A 26105-nucleotide genomic window follows, 5' to 3' on the forward strand; every position below is an offset into this window, starting at 1 on the left:
GGCAACATTTCTATCCTTTGAGTTCCATAGACTGAAGATTCTTGGTTCTAGGGTCATCCTGGAGCTGTGGGTTCCTGTCTTGCACATGCATAGTGCTGTCTGTAAAGTAACTCAAGATTTGATTAATCAACAACCTATTTAAGGAGGCAAAACCAGTTAAAGCTGGTGCTGTTTCAATTAATCAACAACCTATTTAAGGAGGCAAAACCAGTTTAAGCTGGTGCTGTTTCAACCAATCAACAACCTACTTAAGGAGGCAAAACCAGTTCAAGCTGGTGCTGTTTCAGTTAATCAACAACCTATTTAAGGAGGCAAAACTAGTTCAAGCTGGTACTCTTTCAAGAAGAGAACAGAAAAGGGACGCCAAGGTGCTGCTGACTCTCCAGTTTGCGTCTTTGCACTGTGTTGGAGGTGAATGTCCTGTACTAGGTATAAACATACCAGGATTTGGGAGCTGGGGTGGGGAGGATGACAAACACAACTTTAATTGGGTTGGAAAGCATTTGGTTGGATTAATTTGCTTCAAAATGCCTTAAGAGAGCCAACCCCAAAGATGAGTTGAGGCCATTTTGATTTCTCCCTAATAAATAGAGCCAGGAGAGTTGACGGATGGGTGTCAGCGAAGAAACCAACCTTCATGGGGCCTTCTCAAGATGCTTATGGAGGAGGTTGTGGGGCAGGAGGGGAAACTGAGCCCAGAGGTGGTGCTGAGAGCTCTCCAGGCTGTTAATAGCAGTTTCTGGCCGAACCTGTGGCTCTAGCTACCTCTTGGATTTGGCTGAGACTCCTCTGGGCAGGCTTTGTGCCACCTCTGCCTGTTTGTGTAAGAATGCGACACATGGACCCAGCAGTCAGCCAGGTGCCAACCATGTAATCTGACACCATATGTTCCCAAGTCAGGAGAGAATAGAGCATATTTTTTTTTTTAAATTTTGGAAGTAGGTTAATTACATTCATCTATATTTTCAGCCTTAAGGGTTACAGATTTGAAATTATTCCTGACATGTTTAGGTGGTCGTTTATGACCAAAATTATTAACTACAAGATGGTGCAAAGAATATATTCTCAGAATGAGGACACAGCTCAAAAAGATGTTCCCTGAGTAAGAATGTTCTTCATTGGCAGTACTTATAAAAATGGATTTAAATTGTTGTCTTGTGGCGAAATCAGTGTTGCTCATCTTATCGGCACCCTCCTTTGCCCAGACGTTAGTTTGTTTCTAATATTTACCCCGTTTTCCAGAGAAAACTGGTGAACGGAGCCGGCTGTGTCTTTTCTCTGCTGCTTTTTGTTCTTAAAGTTTAAGTATGAAAGCCAAACTTTTGACCGAAAAATGAAGTTTATAGGATTCAGAGCATTTAACCAATACAAGCTAATGACATGGCTAATATTTGTTGGGAGTTCTGTCAGTGCCAAAAAGGTGCTGAGATGTTTGCATGCAATGTCTTATTCAATCCTTGAACAACTTACTATTCTTGTCTTAGTGTTAAGAAGTGAGATATGCCTGTTATCTTGCATTTAGCCACTCCAGATGTATACCTTATTCTGTTTCACCCTGATCTGTGCCTAGGAGGCTGACAGATATGAATCACGACCACCACTCATTTCCCGGCCCTCTGGCTTATTTGGGTTTGGCCAGTGAAGATCCCTGATGAGAAAATTAGAGGGTACAGGGAATAGAGTGGACTAGATCTAAAACTAAGACAGTTTTAGAAACCCAACCTCATACCTGAGTACACTACTAAGCATCTCTGCTCCTCAAATTTTTGTCTATGAAATAGAGATGATTCTACCTATTTCTTGGGTGGCGGTGAGGGGGATTAAATTAGATCATGCATGTAAAAATACCTAGCTAGATTTCTCCATTGTAAAAGTCTGTTTTTCCTTTTCCTTTGCATTTTGCAATGTAGTAGTCTGTGGGGGTGATACTTTACTATCACAGTCTGTTCTCGATCCCCTAAGCCCACCTGGGAGTCGCCTGCATACAGTACATTGACTGCCACAGCTACTTTTGTCTCTTTGCCTGAGTGAGTGTGCTTTGTCCTCAAGCAACCAGGAATGCCAATGTTTCCATTGGTTCCGCTACTAAATTTTTTTTTTTAATTCACAATATTGTAAATTTAACAAAAATTTGAATTTTGTCAGATGCCTTCTCAGTGTACATGGTTTGTATGATTTCCCCCCTTTGATTTATTAGCATGGTGAATTAAGAAGTCTCCTCAGGTTGAACTCTCCTTGCATGGCTGGAACATTATTCTAATTGGCTATTTGGTTGTGTTTGCTAATATTCAGTTTATTTTTGCTTCTATGTTTACAAGGGAGATTGGTCTGTAGTTTTTTGGTGCAATCTTTACCAGGTTTAGGTATCAATGTTACACTTGCCTTATAAAAAGAATTGGGAAGGTTTCCTTCTTTTTCTATTCTCTGGGACAGGTTAAGTAGCATTGGGATTATATCTTCTTTGAAGGTCCAGTTTCTGTACGAAATCATTTAGGCCTGCTGCTTTGTTTGTTTTGTTTTGTGGTAGGTCTTTGATAACTTCCTTTTTCTCTCCTAGGAAATTGGTGTATTCAAACTTTGTCTACTGGAATCAGTTTGGTGAGTTGTATTTTGTTAAAATTATTCATTTATTTAGGTTTTCAAATTTACTGCACAGAATTATACAATGATTTTCTAATCATGTATTTCAGTTTTCTGTTTACCGTTACTGTTTCTTATTTTGGATATTTGTGTTTCCCCCCCGCCCCCCCCGCCTTCTTTTTTTTTTTTTTTTCTTGATTAGGTGAGCTAGTGGTTTTGTCTATTTTGTTCATTTCTTGAAAGACCAGCTTTTGGATTTGTTTATTGGTTTTACCTTTTTCTCTTTTCTAAAGCATTAGATTTTGCTATTTATTTCCTTCCTCTATTTTTTTATTTTAGGAAAAAACAATTTCAAGTTACTGTAGCTTTATAATATATAGGATAAGGCAAATCATTCCTCATTAATTTTTTTCCCAGATTTTTCTGGGCTGTTTTCACTTGTTTGTGAATAGTCCCCCCAAAGTGACTTTTATAATTATTTGTCAAATTTTATTGGGATTGCATTGATTAATTTTAGATTTATTGGGGAAAATGGGTATTTTTATAATACTGAATCTTCTTATCCAGGAGCAAGTTTTGTCTCTTATTTGTCTGTTTGTACCTCTCAGTAATTTTATTTTTTTATACATGTTACACTAAACTTTTGCTATATTTATTTCAAGTTTTAAGCTTAATTTTTTTTTACTTGTGTGAATGGGACTTTTTCCTTCTATAATCTGTAAGTAGTTACTGTTAGTTTATAAGAACAGTACTGATTTTTGTGTGTTTCTTTTATAAATGGCCATTTTAGTAATGCTTTTTCGTTTCTTTTTTTTGTTCTTTTGTGTTTTCCAAGTGTATAATCATATGCAAATAGTGATGACTGTGCATTCATTGTATCACTTATTTTGTTGATCTTTACATGCACTAGCTGGCACTTTTAGAACAGTATTAAATAACAAATGTAAAAGAACACCCTCATGTCACATTACTGACGTCAGTGAGGATGCTTCTAGTGTTTCAACAGTTAGCATAATTCTTAATTTTGAGGGATATGTATGTCCTTTTTCAAAAAGTAAGTTTTTTTAAGCAAGAGATGGAGTTGAATTTTATTAAATGCTTTTGACAGTTTTCTTGGTAATCGTATTTTCTCCTTTGACCTATTTATATGATGAATTTCATTAATGGATTTTCTAAGATTGAAATACTTTTGAATTCCTGGAATGAATCAATTTGCATAATGTACTGCTGGATTCTCATTGTTAAGATTTTATTTAGGGTTTTTTACATTAATATTTTTAAACTTAGGTTGGTTTGCATGTTTTTTTTCTTTTAGTTATCAAAAATTGAATTCTTAATGGTTTCTAATAGTCTATTATGTGGATATGCCACAAATTAATGCCACAAATTGTTCCTTTATATAGACATTGATGTCGTTTCCATTTTTCAACATAGTAAAGCAACAATGAATATGCTTGTTAACCCCTCCTCCTTGCTTCTCAGCTTATTTACCACTTCTTAAGAGAACCCCTTCCTGACCCCCTGACTACACCATATCCTCCAGTTACATGGAATTGTCTTTTCTTCCCAGTGCTTTGTTAGGCCTATAATTTACACTGACTGTGTGTGTAGTTGATGGCCATCTTCTTCTCTGCTAGATAAGTGCCATGAAGTCAGGGATCATGTCTGATATTACACATCACTGCATCCTTCAAGGAGCTTGGTGCCTGGCCCATAATATGAGTTCAATAAGTATTTTCTTTTATTTATTTCTTTATTTACTTTTGGCTGTGTTGGGTGTTCACTGATGCTCTGGGGCTTTCTCTAGTTGTGGTGAGCAGGGGCTACTCTTTGTTGCAGTGCGTGGGCTTCTCATTGCAGTGGCTTCTCTTGTTGCGGAGCATAGGCTCTAGGCGTTTGGGCTTCAGTAGTTGTGGCGCACGGGCTTAGTTGCTCCGTGGCATGTGGGATCTTCCCGGACCAGGGCTCGGACCCGTGTCCCCTGCATTGGCAGGCGGATTCTTAACCACTGCACCACCAGGGAAGCCCTCAATAAGTATTTTCTGAATAATGATTACCGTCTATCTGCATGTATTTGCTTTTAAGGAGAGTAGGCCTGTTACATAAAAGGAAATTTTAAATTTAATTTTCTGTGTATGTTGAGATAACAAATTCATTGGTTGGAGCTGGAGGTGAACTGAATTGTTTTCATAATAGAGGAGAGAGGGATTTGGGATGGTGGAGAAGGGGCAGGTAGACAGGAGTTAGAAAGGCTGGGATCTGTGAGACACAGGCCCTAGAGCTGGTGGTGAAGGGAGTAAGGAGCTTCAGAGAAGAGATTTTTCACATATCATGGAATCCTTCTCCATAACTCTGAAGTCTTTAGCAAGACTGCTCAACTCGTCAAGTGCTTAGTCCTGATAGATTTCTTAGGAAAATCATTTTTATGAAGCTAAGACAGGGTTATTCAACAAAGATGCCACTGTCATCTGAGTTTCACCAAGAAACTAAATTCAGTTTAACAGGGGCAAATGTAAAGCCCTGCATGTAGATTAAAAAAAAAAAAATCAGTTGCCCAAGTAGAGGTTTGGGGGAGATCTGATTTTGATAACTTTTCCTCTGAAAATGTGGGCATTTATCTGAGTACAATGTGTGGCAATTTGTGTGATCAGTATTAAAACAGTGAATGCAGGAATTGATAGGCAGACAGGATCCTGTCCAAGGTAGATCATAGTTTTACTTCACCCTATTGGTCAGGTTACATTTAGAGTATTCATTCCAGTTTTCTAACCTTAGTCACTGGTAAGCTTGAGAGCACCCAGCATGCTACCTAGTAGGGAAGAATTTGGGAAGCCCTGGGCTAAGCGTCATGTTTGAAGAGAAGAGGGAGCAGTTTAGTCTCAAAAAGAGAAAACTTGCAGCCCACTTGATAATTGTCCTCAAACATGTTGAAGGACTTCTGTGCTGAAAAGGGTTAGATCCTGTTCTGTGGGCTGCAGAAGACATATATGGAACAACGGCAGATATTATAGGGCAGAAGATAGACTCAGTATATGGAAAAGCTTTATGATTAACTTAGAATGCACTGCTGTTGGAAGAGGGAGCTTTCTGGACTTGAGAATTCTAGCAGAGGCTGCATGACCATCTGTAGAGGAGATTTCTGCATTGAATGGGTCAGACTACATGACTTCTTCAGTCTTTTCCAGTGGAGAATCTATGAAAAAGGCTGGCTGCTTCATTGCTTTGACTCTTGTTACTGGTTTAGCATCTGTTTTACTCTTCAGGCTGTAAGCTCTGTGAGGATGAGGACCATGTCTGTCTTGTTTACACTGAATTAGCAGGGACCGAGGCGGCATAGAGCTTTGTGGTCAATAATTACTTGGTGAAGTGAAATGAACAGTTGCCACCCTGGGTAATCAATGCCAGTGGAGCAGAAGAAATTAATCAAGGGGACTGGGCCAGTTGATTTTTGTCTTTCCCTGGACCCCATCCTTAATATGTCAGATATTGAGCCAATAGGAGACCTGATCTTATTGCCAACTTTATCTTTTAGATGTAGACTTCGGTTTCTCCATGCATGAGATAGTAGAGAAACAGTATGGCAGAATGCTTAAGAGCACAGTTCCTGGAGTCAAACTCCCTTGCCTTACTTTCACAGGGTTACTGTGAGGATTGACTGTCTCTCTCTCTCTCTGTGTAAGCTGTTGTTATAAATTGGTATAAATTCTTTTTTTAAATTAAATGTTTGGAAAATACAGGACACATGGTAGGGCTTTGAATAATGTGCACGATGAATTCTCTCCTGATATACAGGAGCTTATGAAGAAGCCTTCTAAAATTTTACACATCACCATTTGTACACCCACTAGAGAGACAGAAGGCTGGATTTGAATCCTAGCTTTGCCGTTAAGCCATTCTCCTCTCTGGAACATCAGTAACATGGAGCTGAAAATACCAGTCTTGACTCTCTTGAGAGTGAAGTGAGCTGAACTACATGGTGGAGTTTTGATAACAGTGTAGATTAAAATGCATAACTTTAGTTCTATTACTGCTTATGTCTTTATCACCACCACCCACTTTCCCCACCACACACACTTTGTAGTGGGGATCTGGCTCAGCTGCTAGTTTGCAGGATTCTCCTCTTCTACCAGCTTTAGCTCCTTTCCTTCTCAAAATCCCTTCCTGGGAGGAGGAAGGGAGGGAATACTTTGCTTTAGAGCTATGAGGTTGCCCAGGTGTAAGGTCCTAGATCAAAAAGAAAAATTGCTGTTTTGATTTCCACCCTTCTTCCATGCCATTTCTTTCTTGGTCCCTCTCAAAATTTCTCCAGCTCTCCTGTGGCATAAAGTGAGTCAGAATAGCAAATGAAACATGCAGAAGACATAAATTCTGGGCATAAAATATATATCAAATGTACATCTATCAATTGGCTTTATGCTATCTGAGCTGCCCCCAGGGTGTCAGTGGATCAGGTGAATGGATTTCTGCCACTGTGGGTAATTCCATAAGGTAATAGGGAGGGCCTTAATGCAGTGGAGAGGCAATATTCTCCCAGTTATAGATCATGGTTTAAAAGGGGCATCTGTATATTTTGATTTTGCGAGTCAATGAAGTTGAGTCCCCAAGGCACTCTCGGAGCTTAGGCTTTCTGAGGCTGTGGAGAGGAACTGGCTCAAAGCCAGGAATGCAGCCTAAAGAAGATGAAGCCAACCTCGACTCCAGAGGCCTGGTCCAGAAAGGCTCAGTCCTATGACCTCTGAGAAAGCTCAGAATAAAGAAAATTACTGTATAAATAGTTGGTTTTTTTTTTCATTTCCTTGGCCAAGTTAACTATTATACCAAATGGTGAATTTGTCTAACCAAATGGGAAAAAAATTCAAGCTATTTGATTGACTGACAACACCCAACCAGAAAGGCTCATCAATTAACTCTGATTGTGATTACACAGCTCTGTGTTGATGCAGTAAGAGAGGGAAGAAAGATGGAGATGGAGAGAGAAACACAAGGAACAGCTAATACTTATTAAGATAACATTTTATTTTCCAGATACTGTGCTTAGCATTTCCATGCACTGACTAACTTAATGCTTTCTACAACCCTATGAGTTAGGAACTATGATTATCATTCACATTTTATGGTTGAGAAAATTAAGGCATTGAGAGGTTTAGCAACTTGCCCAAGGACCACCTAGTTAGTGGTAGTAGAGGGATCTGAACCCATTGTTAACCACTACACCGTCCTGCCCTGAAGGAGAGAAGCTCTTTCCAATTTGGGGGATGGTTTTCTAGGCTCCAGGAAGTCTGAGGACTTAGGTTCAGAAAAGTTTGATCGGAAATTAGAGTATTAGAAAAGTGCCTGGAAGCAAGTTAGTACTCCTGAATATACCAGTATGCTTAAGAATGGTGTCTACAGCTCTGCAAAACTATTGGGAGGTAGGGAGAACCTACTTCAACCTTACTTTAGATAAAATCTCTGTTAGCAAATTCTGCATTTGGACCTGAGCCCTAGCAGAGTTGTTAGAGATCTGATGACTTGGCTTAGATTTAAGAGATTTTGAGATTCCAAAAATAGGGCCCTCAAGAAGGATGCAGACTCTGATTTGATTATTGAAGTAGAGCTGTGCTAAACATTTCCTATTACTGGGGAGTCCTAAGTCCAGTACACATTGTGCATATGATAATAAGCAGGATACAGCAGATCAATATCTAATATCCAACCCCTTCCTCCTGACGGAACTCAATTTTATTCAGGCAGTCATCCCTCCCCAGTGTGGCCAGTTACTTCAGACACAGCTGACCCCAATTCCAGATCCCAGGGGTGGGCCTGATTGAGTTTACCAGTCCAATTTCTCTAGTCTGTGATTGGTTCAACAGTGGGCATATGACCTGATACTGGCCAGTTAGAATTGAGAGGATGCTGGGGGGAGGAAGGAGAGAGGTTAGGCGTCTGCGTCAATTTTCTTCTATTTTAAGAGAAATTCTCAGAAAGAGATTATCTTTTTCTTTCCTCTGGAAGTAGCTGTGTTTGTGTAGTGATAACTGTACATATCTCACAGTGTTTTATAACTGTCTCAAAGACCCAACTAAAATCAGCTTATAGAACACATGTTTATTTTATAATTGCTCACATAACAAGAATTTCAGAGGTAGGACAGTTCCAGGGTTGGTTAATTTCAGGGGTGTAAGGTTCCTTGCTTCTTTCTCTGCTGTGTGTTTGTGGTTCTGGGTGTTTAGTTCTTTGCAGTGACAAGATGGCTCTAGCAGCTCCAGGAATCATCTCACACAGAGAGGCAAGAGTGTCCAGAGGCAGGAAAGGCGGCAAGTTCCTGACTTGTGTTTCTTTATAAGAGTGTGGAAAACATTTCTAGAAGGGCCAAAGCTGACTTCCCCTTACATTGCCAAGGATTGTTACATGTACATTCTTCAAACAATTGTGGGAAGATGAAAGGAATGACCATAATTGGCTTAGATAATTAACATCCACATTTAGGAAGACATAATGAAATACACTGATATCTGATACCTGAACAAAACTGGGCTTCTATTGGAAGAGTAGGGCTTCTAGTGGGAGAGTAGGACTGTTGGATAGATAACCAGTAAGGTTGGCCACACCCTACAACAGTTGTAGTCAGGCTACCAGTTTGAATGAAGACAATACCAAGGCTGACGGGGTAGAGAGATGAAAGTATCTGGTTCTTTGACATAATGAACTGCTGAATCAAACCAAACAAGAAGCCTGCACAACTATGTGTGGACTTCCTGTTATAAGCCATAAATTCCCTTATTATTAAAGCTGTTGACTGAGGTTTCTGTAATTTGCAACGGAGATCACCAAACACAGATACCAGGTGCTTAATAAACACTTGGCGAATGAATGAATGAACAAATGAATGAATTTGAGGTTTATGTTCTAAGGATGAAAGTCTCTTATTGTATCTCACTTGAGGATGGGCAAATTTTAAAAAAGTAAGGATAAGTCAGATTTTGATATACTGAGAATACATAGTAAATTCTTTTGAAAAGACATATTTATCTTGTAAAATTGTTCTTTTTAAAAAAAAAAAAATTAGAGCATGTCTGTGGTTACTAGGGTTAACAGAAAATTTCTGAAAATAACCAGGTCTCTTCTAAATGAGTACAAAGGGGGAGGAGATGAGGTAGGTATACTGGAGAAGTATTTAGTAAAAAATTTATCAAATATTTTTTGGGTGCTTAGTATGTGCCAGCATTGTGGTTGGCCTCAGAGATACAACAGTGAGAAAGATTGATGTGATCTTGACTTTCAAAAAATCTGGAGTCTGATTAATAACTATTTCTTCTGTGTTTTAGGGATCTAGACTAAAACATCCCCAATAGATCCTAAACTAGTAAAGAATTATTACTGATAATTTTGTTTTACTAAAAATTAGACTAATTGAATATGTAATATTTGCTCATTATATAGCACTCATGAAGAGTGTATACATATATATAAATAAAATAATATAAAAAAACAGTAATAAATACCTGCCATTGAGGACTTACTCTGTGCTATGCATGGTTCTAAATGTCATGTACTTCTCATAATAATCCTGTGAGGTAGATACTATCAGTAATCTCTTTTTCCAGATGAGAAACCTGAAGCAGAAAGCAGTTAAATATTAAGGTTACACACCTAGCAAGTTGCTTAGCTTGGTTATGTACCCTGCTGGTCTTTTTCCGCAGCTTATTCTTATAACCACTCTTATATGGGCATCATATTTTATTCCCAGGTGTATAGATTTGAATCTGAGGTTCAGACAGTCGACGTGACTCACTCTCTACAGTTGAAGGGAGTCTGTACCTGTCTCAAAGAGTTTTCGAGGATTAAATGAAAGAATACATAAAAGGTACATAAACTGAGTGCGTAGTATATAGGAAGCCTTCAAAAAATGGAGGGCTTTATTATAAATTTAGGGCTTAGTTTCCTGGTCTGATGCTAGGGATTGTCAGAAATCTCTGAATTTCCAAAACCCACAGCATTTCTTGGCCATACCCGTTTCCTCTAAACCCTCTCAATTTACAGGAGGCCCCTACTTGCTTTTCAGGTGTTGCAGGAGGAAATTATAAAAGGTGATGCAGACTCCTGAACGTGAGTCAGAAAGACAGTTTTCTCTGATTGTCTCATTTCACTCTTCGGAGAATGGCCAAGGTTAGCACGAGAAATCCATGGGCATTGAGTTCTCCATCAGTTTTCAAAAGGTTACTTATTCATAGAACTTTAGGATTGGAAGGGACCCTAAAGGACTTGTAGTTTAATCTCGTATTTGAAACTGTCCCTCCTCCTTTGGAATCCCCACCAAGAGATACTTTCTGAAATTTGGATCTGGGAGTATGCATGAAGATGTTTATCACTCTTCCATCACACAGAGAAGACGTTAACTAAATTTAAAGAAAAAAAGAGTTTTGGTTGAACTGTCACCTATTATAGGAAAGGGCAGTAAATCATATAGCTCTATTTATTATCCCAAAATGAAACAACAGAAAAAGGGTTGTGAGTTTTCACAAAGTGAATTTACCTGTGTAACCTGCACCCAGAGGCCTCCTTCATGCCCTCTCCCACTTACTAACCCTTCACAGGCAATCATTATCCTCACTTGTGATGGCACAGATCAGTTTTGCCTATTTTTGAACTTAATATACGTAGAATCACGTGGCATGTAGTCCCTTGTGTCTGGTTTCATTCCGTCAACATAGTTATGTGTGAGATTTATCCATATTGTTGCATGAGGCTGTAGTTTGTTCGTACTCATTGCTTTGTATTTTTTCATTGTATGACCAGACTATGATTTATTTATCCATTCTCTGTTGAACAGTTGGGTTGTTTCCAGTTTAGTCTATTAATTAGTGCTTCTATGAACATTCTTGTACATGTCTTTTTGGGAACATTTGTTCACATTTCTGCTGGATACACACCCAGGATTGGAATTGCTGGGTCATAAGAATGCATGTTTTGGCTTCAGTCAGTGCTGTCAAACAATTTTCCAGAGTGGTTCTCCAGTCTAGAAAGATTCAGTTTAACTTTTTAAAGGACAAGACCCAGAGGGAACATGAGAAGCCCCATTGTAAGTGTTGCTACATCTGGGCTTGAAGCATCAGAAGCATCTAGTTAAAAATTCATTTGTTCAACATATATTGATCGAGCACCTACTATGTGCTAGAGGCTCTTAGGTTTTGGGGATCTAATAGACTAAAAGAGAGAATTTAAACATATAATCCCGTTGATAACTCTATTTACCAACTGTAGTAAATGCTATGAAGGAAAAGTACAGAATGCCGTAAGCCCCAAAGACTAATGCTTTCCCCTTTTTTTTCTTCCTTGAGGGAAGGGAAAAAAAACCAAACAACCTCTAACTGTAATAGCCTTAATTGTGAACCAGCTTCTAGGCTGTCAGATTGTAACCTAATTAATCACTGAGGGCGCTGTGGAATTGATGAATTGCTTTGGTGCTCTTTTACTAGTATAAATCTTTGATTTAATGATTGCTGGTCTCTGATTCATACTGTACTACCTTGGTGATCAATATGCATGATGAATGGCTGATTTTCAAGAACCACCCACTTGGTAATGCTCCTTTATATATACAGTGTATGTATATATAAACTAGTATGCGAGACAGATTTCTGACAAAGCAGCAGAGGGTGAGGTAATATTATGGGTTGAGGAGGAGGGGCAGAAATGGAGGAGATGAATGGAATTTGCTGATAGAAGTTGGGAGGAAATTTTCAGGAAGGGCAAAATAAAGCATTCATTGAGAGAATTCTCTTCTCCGTTTGCTGTTTGATCAGTCTCCTTTGGCTTAAGTCCTTCAGTTCAAGGATCTGACGTTGCTTTGGAGGAGACTTAGTATCCAAAGCTCCTTCAGAATGAGAAATTCATTGCAGGATGAGAGCTATATATAATTTACCAGCTATGGATTCCTTTGCTTCATTTTAAAGTTCCTATTGCTGAATGGGCATGAGGGCGGGAAGTTGACTGTGGTTTGCAGGGGTCCTGGAAGACCTTTGTTGTGGTTTGTTCATTAAATCCAGAACTATTTATTGAGTACCTGCTATATTTCAAGCTGCAAGCTAGGTACTGGAAATACACTAAGACAGGAAAACTTTCACCCTCAGGGATCCTTTATCTAGAAGGATCTGTGGGACTACTAGAGTCGTCTTTGGTCTAGTGGACACACACATGCTGTGCTTCACTCTGGTGTTGTTGAGATACCTGGTTTCTAGTTTCAGAGAATTATCTTTCGGTCTCCCTCTCTCTCCCTCCTGTTCACACACACATATATTTTGTGATTCAGTTTCCTCAACTGTCAAAACCTTGTGTGCTCAGATTTATTGGGGAAAGCCAGAAGTATGTGATGTAACTTTGAAACAGTGAGACCAATTCTGATGTGAGTTTTACAGGAAGCAGTCACTTTATTGTCATGTTGTAAATATGACAACAACTTGAACAGTGAAGAATTATATGAAAGGTGTTTTGAATTTCCAGTGACTTTTATCTGGAAGGCATAATCAAAGAAACATTGAAAGACTTCTTGTTGCATCATTGTTTTTGATAGCAGGAAGTTGGAAAACCTTAAAGACCCATCATTGGAATTATGGTGAAACATGATGAAATGATTCAAACTGATAGTACAGATCTCTATTGACATCAAAAATAAGTTCACATCACATCATTGAATAATAAAAAAAAGGTTAAAAGCGTGTGTAGTTATGATCCCTGGCACAGAGGAGATATTTGGTAAATATTTGTTTAATAAACTAATAACCGGTGGTTTGTAGCTGTTCACTACCCCCATATCAGCAAAAAGAGATGTATGGAATGATACTCCCTAAATTGTTAACAGTTGTTATCTTGGGGTAGTGGAATTTCATGTTTAAAAGAAAAAAAAAAAGCATTTGAAAAGTATCTTCTAAATATTTTTATAATGAATGTGATTTATCTATATTCAGAAAATACAGGCTATTTTCTTTTTTTTTTTTTTTTTTTTACAAACAGTACTCTGAATAAGAATACTTTCCATTTGTTCAAAAGGAGGCTAGAAACCTCTCTTCTCTGGGATTTGATCTTCCTCAGTATGCAAGAGAATTAAGAAAAGCAACTCCTGGGTAAGCAGTAGAGTCTCTTTTTACAAGGCCTGGAGGGCTGATTCCATCAAGGCCCCCCTGGAGAAATCTTAGTGATTCTGCATCTCTCCTCTTGGGAGCTGGTTTGCTCTCCCTTTCCTGAGGCCAGGGGATTCTCACATTTATTACTATTGTGGCTTCTCTTCCCCTCTTCCCCATCTCACCCGGGCAGATTTCTTGTTTCATCTGGTACCCAGTAGAGCTCTGCTGAGCTGAGGGCCTGTCTTTCCCACAAATCCTCATCCAATTAATTGATAAAAAATTAGTAATTTAATTTTAGTGATGGGAATTATACACCATTCTCTGAGCTCCCTCTTCACGAGGTGTCCCAGAGTCACCTCATACAGACAAGCACCTGAAGCAAGAGGAAGGAACATTTTCTATATTTTAAGTGGATTTGGCCACTTGAGCATCTTTGATTGGAGGGCAGGCAAAAGAACAGGAGGCACAGAGCGAAAACGGTCCCTCTAGAAATCAGGAGGTTGAAAGCAAATTGGTAGGGGAAAAAATCACATTTTTTTCCCTCTGTGCTGGTGGATATTTTTGGGACTTGTGCCAACCTACTTACCTATTTTAACCCTGAACTGCTTAGATGTGACACAACTCCATTGATTTTTGGATTCATTTAAAAGTATGAGCTCTGAATTCAGACAGTTTTCACTAGCTATGGGACCTTTGGCTTCAATGTTTTCATCTGTAAAATAGAACTAATAAGACAACCTATCTAACAGGGTTATTGTGACGATCAGTGAGATAATGCACTTATAGCACTTAGCCCAATATCTGAGACATTTTGCAAGGGCTCAAAAGTTTTAGATGTAATAGTGATTATTATTTCTGCAAGTCAGTATTAGGGATTATTTAAATAGAGGGTGAGCTAAATTTTATTAAAGTGTTGAAGGGGTTGTTTCTTCATAAATTTAGTCTAGGAAGGGTTTCTTGAAAAAATTTGCTGTTTAAGGCAGTGATGTAACATGATTGCAATGGTTAATCAACTCGGAACAGTTTTCAAGTCCCCTCAGGAATCTTAGAAACCTTGAAATCACATATTATTTCTTGGATAGTTAGTTATCCAAGTGTACCCTCTGCTAAACATTCTGTTAACAGTAATTTGAATTACTACAAGTTTTTAAATACCATTTTATTATGTTGTCTAAAGCAGATGTTTACTTAAATTAAATGGATCTTTATGTATTTTAAACAAAGTGGTGGGGTTTCAGTGTACAATAGAATTGGTAGCTTAGACTGTATTAAAATGATGTGAGGATTTGAATTAAACTCTTCTGGGTTTTATTCATGTAAATGTCATAGTATGAAGAGCCGTGGAATTCTTTGTAAGTATCTTACATCTCCTTTATTCTGCAGTAAACCCCTAGAGATAAGTAATTGCTCGCTTATCTTTTTGTCATGCACACACCATTTATAGCCTGGTGTAGTGTAGAGTAAATGCTCAATAAATGTTGAATGAATGATGGCCCAGAGTTTGTGTGAACAAGTATTTGTTAGGCTGGTCAAGGGGAAGATGGTGTTAAACGTGAGCATTTTATGTCAGCCTGCTTTTATCTCCTACAAAGATTGTAAAATCCTTGGGCTCACTGTGTGTTTTGTATTTCTTTTGTGTCTTTTCTAACAACGTCTAGGATGGTTGATATTCAGTAAATACTTATTGAATTGGACCAAAGTAAATAGAGGGAGGTAAAAGTAAAATGGGCTGCTATTGATCTTAAACTGGGAAAACTATTTCCCTGACTTCAGCCCCTCAGTAGAATTTTTTGAGCCTTCCCAGCTTTTGGTGCATGGGAACACAAGTTGATTGCTCATGGAAAACCGGTCATATCAAGAGAGTCTCATCTCTCTTTTTCCACAAAGAATTGTGACTTATTTAAGAAGATCGACTGTTGACACACAGTTTGAATTTTATAGCTAACTGCGCCATTTTCTCAGACCTTGCATTCAGCTGTGGAAGGCCCCTGGAGCAGTTACCTGGGTGATCATATTTACCAAGCTTCTCCTGAAATGCAGATAGAGAAGAGCTTTGGGGGAAACATTTGCTACCCTTCCAGAGGTTCCTCTGCCTGTAAAGCAGAATGAAGCTATAAGCTCAGCCTCAGAGGCCAGGCTGGCACTGACTCTGGGACACCTAATTTCATTTTCCGTCTCCGGATGATGTGTTGGCTTGCCCAGACATCTCAAAGCTTCGCAGCTGGGAAGACGGGATCTGGGGAACTGATAGAAGAAGGACTTGAAGGAGGATTAATGGGAGTTGGGTCATTGAGCAGCTGATTAGAACGGTTGATTCTCAGAGGTTGTAAAGAGGGAGGCCACGCCAAATCTTATAATAAAAGCTATATTCTCTGTAACAGGGAGAGGCCATTTCATTCATGAAAAGTAGCAGAGAATACACAGACAATGGGAGCAAAGAACCTTAGAAGTCAGGCCTTCAGCATGTTTTTGTCTCTTCCACTAGCAGTGAGATGAGAGTGAACAGGCTACCAAATTGGATACCAGCAGCTGAGTGTATCCAGCCTCTTGAGCAGGACAAAGCTCACCAGCCAGTGTGGGCTTCGTGACAGCTGCAAAAGCAATGGCTACATAAACTTTCTCAGGGGTGGGGTGGAGGGGAGAAAGTGGAATGTGAGAGACGCTTTTGCAGTAAGAAAAACATAATAAATCCTAGAGTTACACATAGCCTGGGGATTTTTATGACCATAGCCAGGCATGAAGGAATGACTGAACTTAACTAAAGCTGTTAATTACCTGGGTGAGATCAAAAGCCCAAGTAAAGGAATATATTTACGATGCACCTTACAGGATATGCTTCAACTTCTTAATTTTTTTCATTAATTGGTTTGATTAAATAGATTTAAAGAGCCTGGGCAGAGCCTTGTAAATCATATTCCATATTGATCTAATGAAATAGTCAATAAATTTACTAACATAACCCCTTTGTACAGTCTGGAGGGAAATGCTTCACTGAATGGTTATAACTCAACTCCAAACCTCCCTGCTATTCCCACAGTGACTCATAGAGAGCAGGAGGATGCTGGGAAAATCTCTTAGGCCATTTGTAAGAGTGCTTGAATAAGTGGTTTAACACCTGTTCAGACTACTCACCACCCTCTGTCCACCTGCATCCCCAAGCCCTTTGGTACTTCATGGGGGTCTTTATTTGAGCTGGCCAGTGTTGGGTGCCTTGTGAATTCTATGCATAATTTACCAAATTTACTAATGTATGCCACCATCTGTTCTAGCCCTGACTCTGGGGCTTCAAGACTCTAGTCACATTTTAGAGCCTTTGACTTTTCTTCATTTGTCCATCCAGCTATGTCAATATTGACAAAAAATGAGGCTCTTAAATATAATAAAATGTGCTCAGATAAATAACAAACCTATAATGAAGATGCCTAGATCTCTCAATAAATCTCGACTAAATTATGGGAAATCTCCTAAAGTAGCTTCTTTGTGTCCCTTTTCCCACCTCCTAGAGCAGGGAAAGGAACCTGGATGCTAGAGAGCACAATGGTAAAGGGGTGTTTTATGGGATGGTTTAGACACTAATATTTCATGAATTTCTTCCACTGAGTGTGGAATGGAGCAAGATTTTGCACTTGCCTTAGTTACTAATCCCGAAGGTAGGCCTATAAGCAGTGTTCTTGGGGACAGAGTTCCTCTGGGCGTGGGGTGTCAAGTCAGCACAGAGGTGACAAAATTTACTTTGAAAGTCCCTTAATGCACTCATACAGGACAGTGTTAGTAGTTTTGTGCCTACAACCGTGCAAGTAATTTTCGCGTGCCTTCAAGTATGAGAACCACTGCGAAAAGGAACAGGAGCAGAGTAGGTGTGCAGCTCTGAGGAATTCAAACCATCCTATCTTTAAAATCACCATCAAATTCTTAGTTATGACTGGGGGATGGGTTGGAGTTCCCAAAGTGGTCCTGGCAGCCTATAAGCTTTAGTCGACCCTGTTTTAATATTAAGCCTTTCTAACCTTAATGCAGTGTTAGAGATTTATGTGTGATTGCAAAGCTTAAACCGGGAAGTGGAGTCTCATTTTGGAGGACTGGGGCGGGGGGGAGTCTGGGTGCGTTTAGGCTCTACAGTCTGCAAGCCTACATTAAATTAGACCTTGATGCAGCTTCACAGTACTGGAGAAGGCAATGGAATTTGAGTATCCAAACCAGGGCAGTTTGTGGATGTAAAGTGACTTTAAAAATTAAATGCCATGGTGAATTCAAATGTTGAACTCAAAGTGAAGGAGAAATCCCTGTAATTGAGGCCTTTCTCTCTCCTTTCACTTCCCCCCTCCCCCTCATTGAATCTTCAATTATCTGGGTAATTTGGTCCTGAGGGCATAAATTCCTTTATAACTCAAATCCATTATGCAGAGAAGAGTCATCAGGAAATTGCTCAGATTGCATCCCTGACGGTGCGAAGGTTTTGGAGCAGATCCGGCGTTCCATTAACACAGCGCTGCTCTCGATTTTAGCTTTGAGCCCGGAGGCTGGACATCATAGCTCTTCCCTTTGCCCCTCTTTGTTTCAGCAAGAGCCGCCTGTAGGGAAGCCCCGTGCTGGTGCTGGCTGGCGGCGGCTTCTCTCCCTCTGAGGCCATGGCTGCTGCCAGCTTCCCTTGGCTGGTATAGACACTTCTACTCCAGGCCAGGAAGAGCTGCTGCCAGGTGGGCAGGCGTATGCTTTCGTCTTGTCTCTCCATCTCCGGGAGCCAGGCACCCAGGCCTTTTAATTCCTATAAACCTCAGGCCTTCTGGTGGAGAGCCGGTTTTCATGTTTGTGCCCTGACAGGGGTTGTCCTTGTGCTGCTGTTGGTGGTCTGTGAGCCACCTGCCTTTGGGCTTACAGGCTCTCAACACAAATGCAAACGTATTCAATTTAAATTTTGGAAGAGGACATTCTAATGCCTGGCAGCCTTTTTTATCTGGCTTTATTCTTTCTAGATTTCTGGTTTACTAGGGATATTCAGTTTGGGTTTGTTGTTTGTGTGGATGGGTTTTCCCTCTTGTTCTTTTTTGTTCCCACAAAGTGATGACTCGGAGGAAGGCAGCATGTAGAAGAGTCTTAGATTATGGATCAGGCAGACCTGTGTCCACTGCTTTTTATGTCTCCCCTCACAATTAAGTAAATACCACGAGAAGAGAGAATTTTGTCTGTCTTATTTTCTGCTGTATCCCCAGGGCCTAGCATTGTGCCAGGCACATAGTAGGTGCTCAATAAGTAATTAATGTGCATGAGTAAAAGAATGGGCTCATATGCTGCTCTCTAATTAGAAGCTTCGTGATTTTAGGAGGAATTGAAAAAAGTTCCAGTTTTCATTTTGTCACCTGCAAAATGTGTAAGACCATAGCGAAAGTACCTGGCAGGTCCTGTGTTCAATAAATGATAGGATCTCCCTCTTCTCCTATTTGTCAACCACAGGGTGGACTCTTCAAGGACAAGGACCGAGTTTTATTCTCCATATCCCAGGGCCTAGCACTGTTCCTACACAGAGTTGGGTGTTCAGTAACTATTTGTTGAATAAATGAATGAATGAATGGGAAGTGGGTGCATGTGGATCAGTGAAATTGACTACTGAGCACAGGCTTGGCCACGTTACCTTTTTGTTATGTCTCATTCTTGTATCTCAGTTTCTATGTGAGGGAAATGAACCGAGAATTCTCTACAGATCATCCGGATCTGTGGATTATGTGGACCATTTGAAAAGGAATTTTATACTGGAATTTCTTCTTTTCAGTCAAAACAGACCATTCATAGGATAAAACCCCAGGCCTTGCAGTGATTTGCTGACCATACTCTTTACCTATTTATAAACTTTGACACTTTATGTATGTAATTTCTTGCACATTTGTAATGTTAGTTTATTTGACCCATTCTGTGAGTTAATACACTTGCTACTATTATACCCATTCGACAAGTAAGAAAATAGGGGCAGAGCATGGAGATTTGCCAAAGTCAGATGGTTATTTAGTGGCGTAAAGTTAGAAACTCCATTTCCTCGCCCCAAACTCTTTTCACTAGATCAGGGGTCCGCGGGCCAGTACCCGCCTGCGGCCTGTTAGGAACCGGGCCGCGCAGCAGGAGGTGAGCAGCGGGAGAGCGAGCGAAGCTTCATCTGCCGCTCCCCATTGCTCACATTACCGCCTGAATCATCCCCCACCACCCCAGGTCCGTGGAAAAATTGTCTTCCACGAAGCTGCTCCCAGGGGCCAAAAAGTTTGGGGACCGCTGCACTAGATCATGTACCTTCTGTGATTATTGAGCTGAAGGGAGGATACAGGTGTTTTGCACTCCTATTCACTTTGTCAATATTGCTTATTTGAAAAATTTCCTTGCCTTTTTGTTTTTGTTACTTGGCCGGAGGTCTGTATCTACCACACCATTTATAGATTGCTCCAAACTATTTTTATGGTTATATCTGACATACAGTCACTTTCCTAGCTTGCAGCTCAATTAATCATGCTTGAGTAATTTTGAAGGGAACTTTTGTGTCTTGAAATTTGGAAGGTGTTGAAGAGTCATTCTTACAGCTTTCAGCACTGCTTTCTCCAGATATGACCCAGCTGAGAATGTGTATTTGATTTACCATGTTAAGTTGTGTCTATTTCATTCTTCAAAAGGGGTTATCATCATTAATTGTATCTTTCTTTTGGGGAAAAAAGAAAGAGAAGAATCTATTTATTACTGTTTCAGAAGATGTTCCTTTGCTGGCAAGTTGAGGCCTAATTTTTTTGTTAACCTCTGATAAAATACCATATAAACTGAATACAATCAAGTGTGACATATGATTTATTTTACTGTTGACAATTCTGGTCTTGTCCAAAGCCACGAAGGATGATAAATTAAGTGCTTCTCTGCTTTGTACTGGTGATGTTCAATGCAAACCTTTTTAAAGATGAATTGGAAGATTTTTATGAAGGGGAATGAATGAAATACAATAACCTACCGAGGAGACAATTACTAGAATGGAAGTAAAATAGGTACCTGGGTGATTCTTCTCTAGTGTTGCTATGGGTATGGTCATTCGGATGCGGGATGAATCCTCAAACTATAGCACATTAGTTCAAGAATACCAAAGCACAGACAATTCTATAATTTGGACTCACGTGCATATTCTTCATTCCATTGGACTAACAGCTTCCACATCAAGAATGAGTTTTCATGACTTAAGTATAAAGCCTACAGTGGCCTGTGAGGTCCTTCCTGAACTGTTGCCCTCCCAACCTCATCTTGCTTTACTCTAAGTTTTGCTCACTGCACTCTGTCTACAGTGGCCTTCTTTCTTCTTCCTTCAACACATCAAGCTCATTCCCATCGTAGGGTTTGTCTTTGCTGGTCCTTCTCTCTGGAATAATAATTTCCCTCCAGATCATCTAGTGTCTGTCATTTATCAGGTGCTCAGTACACATTTCTTGGAAGGAAGGAGAGGAGGAGGAAGGGAAGGAGGGAGGAAAGAGGAAGAAGGAAGATTGGATGGATGGAAGGATGGATGGATTATAGATAATAAAGACTGAAAAAACTTATGGACATAAAACAGTACTGCCCTTTGTAACGATAGGTGACAGAAATTCCTGACAGACAAACCCTGTTTGACCATCACATGGAATTTTATGTTGTCATAAGAAATAGTTCCTGGTGAATTGTGGAAGTACATCCTGCGGATGGTCATCAGTGTGGTACCGAATTTTCATAAGAAACTCACTGGGTCCATTAACCCTAGGTTCCAGTCTGAAGGAGTCATGGGCTTCATTGTTTGTTAATAGCACAGCTAGAATCTAGGAGACTGATTCTGGGATCTAGTCATTAATATGAGAATTGATGTTTGTCACTGGGACAATCTGAGATTCTTTTCTGTGTATTTGTTCTGAGGATTTCAGGGCTTTTCTCCATTTATTTTCTCAGTATGGCTGTTCTTAATTTTCACTGCTTTGTTTTTACTGCTGCCGGGCATTGCTTCCCGATCTCTTTTCGTGATTACATGTTGACACTGCACTTTTGATCTTGGCTATGCCATTTATAGGAAACTCTTTGTTCTTTGGCATCATTTAAGGATAGTTCAATCAGTCAAATATTTAAGAGACAATTATCATAAAAAGTCACCTGGATTATCAGTTGTGAAATAAAATTAATACAATGAAATGTGTTTAGTGCTGATATTAGACTGAATGTAACTGAATTGGTATTTGATGAATGAGAAGGCAACTCAGGATAACAATGACCTCACAATCATCTTGATGAATTTGAATCATCCTTGCCCCACAGGTGGGTGAGAGTACCAAGTTGCAGAGAGGTTCCCTGAGTGTAATGGCAAATACGTTTACTCTACCATGGAAAACGCATGTTTCATAAAGACATGACTTTATCGACTTTTCCTCTGGCTTCCTACTGAGCCTTTAAACTCTGGAACTTTCATCATGCTTCCATCCCCCACTCCCAGCCTCCCTGTCTTTATCCCCTAATTACATGAGCTTAACTTCCCCTGACCTACAGAGAGTCAAGAAAAATTGGCATATAAAGCCCTGTTGTGTTTTGGTCTGACCTATGGGTCCTTTAAATGAAGCCAGGATACAGTGTGGGAGTTTGAGCTACTAATGTCTGGACGCCCTTAAGAAGCATAAATCTCTCCAAACCCAAGGGGGACTTGAATGTGGTGATTTCCAACGTTCTTGGATTTGTGACACCTAATAGTTTGATTTGCTAACACCTTTTCCCCCCCTCTTAAAAGTAACAGGTGTGTCATATGTTTATTTAAAAAAATTAAAGTAAATCATTATTTATACATTCTTATTATTTAGCTTATTTTTGAGGGTGAGAGACAGGGGAAGTACTTTGGAGAATTTTTAATGGCCATAATATCTGGTTCCTTAGGGCCAGCTCAAATTAAATCCTCTCTTTATCCCTGACCTCATTATCATGATTCTAGCTAATTTAACCTTGCCTTCTTTGAACTGTCTTTCGTACTCTCTTGTGTGATACTTGACCATATTGCTGTCCTCTGCTGTTCTTTAATTACTTCTTGTGTGCTCTGTGTCTCCAGCCATATCCTTCTCCTCAGACCTGACCCAGTTCTAAGCACAGAGTAGATACACAATCCAAAAAAAAAAATTGAGTACTTGGAGACATCCTTGGTTGGTAGTGGGGCACAACCCATGTTTGGAGCACAAACTCTCAGTGCTCATTGGATAACTTCTCGAAGAAGAGAGAAGCAAATCTGCTGCAGGATTTCCTAAAGTTGCATGCTGTCTTTCCATGGAAAGAGCAGTGATAGCTATACCATCAGACACTATTCTATTCTTTGTGTGCCTGGGTAGAAATTAAATCTTATGGAATTTGGAGGGCATCAAATGATGCCCTTTAGGAATGCCATGATGTAACCAGGAACCCTTGGCTTATTATCCCAGGTGCTTGCTTTACTCTTAGATAATGTAGGAAGGACAGCCATGGCCATCCTGGCTATATTGGTATCTCACCAGCCATCATACATGGCCACGGCTTCCACCCCTCCTCCCCTATTGTGCCATTCCTCTCAATGAGGTGGGAGGAGGACCCTCTCCCTGCCAGCATCTCATTCCTTAGGTAAGGGTTCCAAACAGCATGGCTTTAGTTTTTCTAACATCTCTTCCAGTATTACAATTCGTATTCAATTTATTTCTTTAGCTCTTATCTCCAGGGTCTTGGAACAAGTTTCTGTAAAGGCGTTTTTATTGAGAGCTATATGAGAGACGTTCCATTATGTAACACGTTAAATCTCCTTTTACATCTATAATAGGTTAGTAACCTGGGGTTTACTCACAGCATCTCTAGCCCTTCTTCCTTTAGGAAGAACTTTCTGCCTGGGTGCACCCCAATTAGTTAGAGGGTGGGCATTCTATTTACTTATTTGATTCCTAATTCCAATGTTCTGGGAACCTCCTTGTACTACAGAGTTCAGCTGGTACTTGCCTACCCACAGTACTTGGTAAGGGAAACTTCCTTACTCTTTGTACCTCCCTGTAGCTGGTCACAAATAGTTAGATTAAGGATGGCTATCTGACTCAAGGGTAACCAATTAATAAGTTTGCCAGTTTACATGGCTTAGGGTGAGAAATGAGATGAACAAATCCGAATCTCACCCTTAGGAGTTTGAACTGGGAAACTTGGAGAGCCCCAGACAGCTAGAAACAGGGGCAGAAAAATGCCTCAAATTAGAGTCATGGCCAGTCAGGGTTACGCGCCAGTAGCTTTTAGGATGGAGCAGAAACTATGAGTAAACAGAAGCATCTGGTTAATAGATGGGGAGAATGGTACAGAAGTACAGAGAGAAGCTAAAATGATATGAGAAAGAGACCCTGAGACCTTGGTGAAAACTGGGCGAAGTATTCAGTCCCCAGATATGACTCCATTCTTGATGGCCATTTCTAGTTGACATGTAAGCTTACAATAAACTGTCCTTTTCCTGGGCTTGAGTGAGTCTTTCTCTTGATACCAAAAAGCCTGACCCGGACACTCACCCGACACTTACACACCATATGATTATTTTCTCCTGGGAAGCACCTTGGCTTCTTATAAGGGTGTGATTTCTAGTGGCTGACCCTCACATGCTAGAGTCTTCCAAAGGGATGAACCACTAAGGTCCCTGGCTCTAGGTATGTTTTAAAACACACAAAACAATATTTTCATTTGTGTGACCAATGTCAGTTTTAACTTGAGTGTAATATTAAGCCTCTTGTAAATTTGCTCTGGCCACAGTCACAATTCTTATCCCTATTGACCACTTCTCCACCCACTAGAATGGGTGAAGTGCCCATGCCTTGTGGCCCATACTTTGGCCAATGGCATATGGCAGAAGTGGTAGAGTGCCAGTCTGAGACTAGGACTTCAAAGGCTCCTCTTGCACTTCTGCCATAACTGGGAGAAGAAGATGCCTTAGGGAGCTTGCTAGTCCCCCAAAATGAGAGACATATGGAACAGAGCAGCCCCACGTAGACATGCAGCATGAGCACAGCCATCATTGCTGACCTGTAGACCTGTGAGCAGGTTAATTAATGCCTATTATGCTGTGTTACTGAGATTTTGTGATGTTATATAATCATGGCTGATTAATAACGTCTGCCTTCTAGAACTTTCTTTCTTTGACTATACATCTTCTTGATTTTATCCTCCTCTCTGATCACTCCTTCTCAGTTTTCTTCATGAGTCCCTCCTCTTTTACCTGCCCTTTAGATGTTGGTATTATTCAAGCTTCTGCAAGCTCTCCTCTATTTTTTGGATATGCATTCTCTCTGAGTGATCTATACACTTATGACATCAGTCTCTTCATGACCTGATGACTCTCAAATTTTATCTTTGGTCTAGACTTCAGGTCTTTCTCTCTCTCTCTCTCTCTCTCTCTCTCTCTCTCTCTATGTATATATACACACATAGATACATACCCATACAGATGCCTACTAGTCATCCCCCTCTAGATGCTTTCCAGGCTCCTTGAAATCAGTATGTCTGCAATGGAATTAATCACCCCTTTCTCCCACCTTCAACTTGCTCCTCCTCCTACATCTTAAGTAACTAGCACCATTACTTGATTAGTTGTCCTAGCTGGAAACCAGAAGTCACCTGATTTCTCTCTCTCCTACTCTTTCACTTTCATACATAGTGACCAGTTGTATAGATTTCTGCCTCCTAAATGTCTCTCTAAACTGACAATATTCTCCATCCACAGTATTCATGGCTGTAGATCAGGCCTCTATTCTTTCTCACCTGGACTACCATAACCACTTCCTAGGAGGTCTCGCTGCCTCTAGCATAGACCCCTCACCATCCATTCTCTTGTACTCTAGAAGTCCATTCTCTGATATTGCTTCCAGAATGATCTCTCGGAAAGGCATGTATGAGCATGACAAAGGTCTCCAGTAGCTTCTTTTTGTACCATTCAGGGTACAGTGTAAACTTTTTCGAAAGGCATATAAATCTCTATGTCCTGGCCTCCTCTACTTTTTACTATTATGCACAAGGCACAGTTCCTGTCCTCAACCCTCAAGAGACTAACAAGCACACAGAAAACACTTGGATTATGAGTACTAAGAAAGGAGCAAGCAAGTACAGGGTGCTATGCACGCAGATGGGCTGCCTCACCCATCTGGGGGGGCAGAGGAGGCTTCCAGATCTCCCCACCTAAGCCAAGGCCTGAAGGAAGTGGATATGCCAACCATGTCAAGGGGTAAGTGAGATAGGGAGAGGGAAGGAGTGGCCTGGGCAGAAGGAAATGCATGTGGCGAGGTCTGGAACTAGTCCAGTGGAGCATAAAGAACAGTGGTGCTGACTGCAACTGAGGCCGCACTGGGTCTTATGAGCTGTATTAAGGAGTTGGGACTCTGTTAAAGCAGCAACTGACAAGCAAGATTAAAATGTTGATCAAGC

General features: G+C 40.2%; 1 long non-coding RNA gene across 2 annotated transcripts in view; it reads left to right on the forward strand.

Annotated features, from left to right (window-relative positions):
• Window positions 1-342: 342 nt before the first annotated feature.
• The window catches only part of LOC118892987, a 439949-nt gene continuing 414186 nt past the window's right edge, over window positions 343-26105 (forward strand). The window contains exons 1-2 of one of the 2 annotated variants that reach the window (XR_005019390.1): window positions 343-411; window positions 2558-2598. This is a non-coding gene — a long non-coding RNA (uncharacterized LOC118892987). Of the gene's footprint in view, window positions 412-2557; window positions 2599-13613; window positions 13683-26105 lie in introns of those variants that run through there. The other variant, XR_005019391.1, reaches the window with a different exon arrangement.

The sequence above is a fragment of the Balaenoptera musculus genome, chromosome 3 (assembly GCF_009873245.2).
Source record: "Balaenoptera musculus isolate JJ_BM4_2016_0621 chromosome 3, mBalMus1.pri.v3, whole genome shotgun sequence".
NCBI lineage: Eukaryota > Metazoa > Chordata > Mammalia > Artiodactyla > Balaenopteridae > Balaenoptera > Balaenoptera musculus.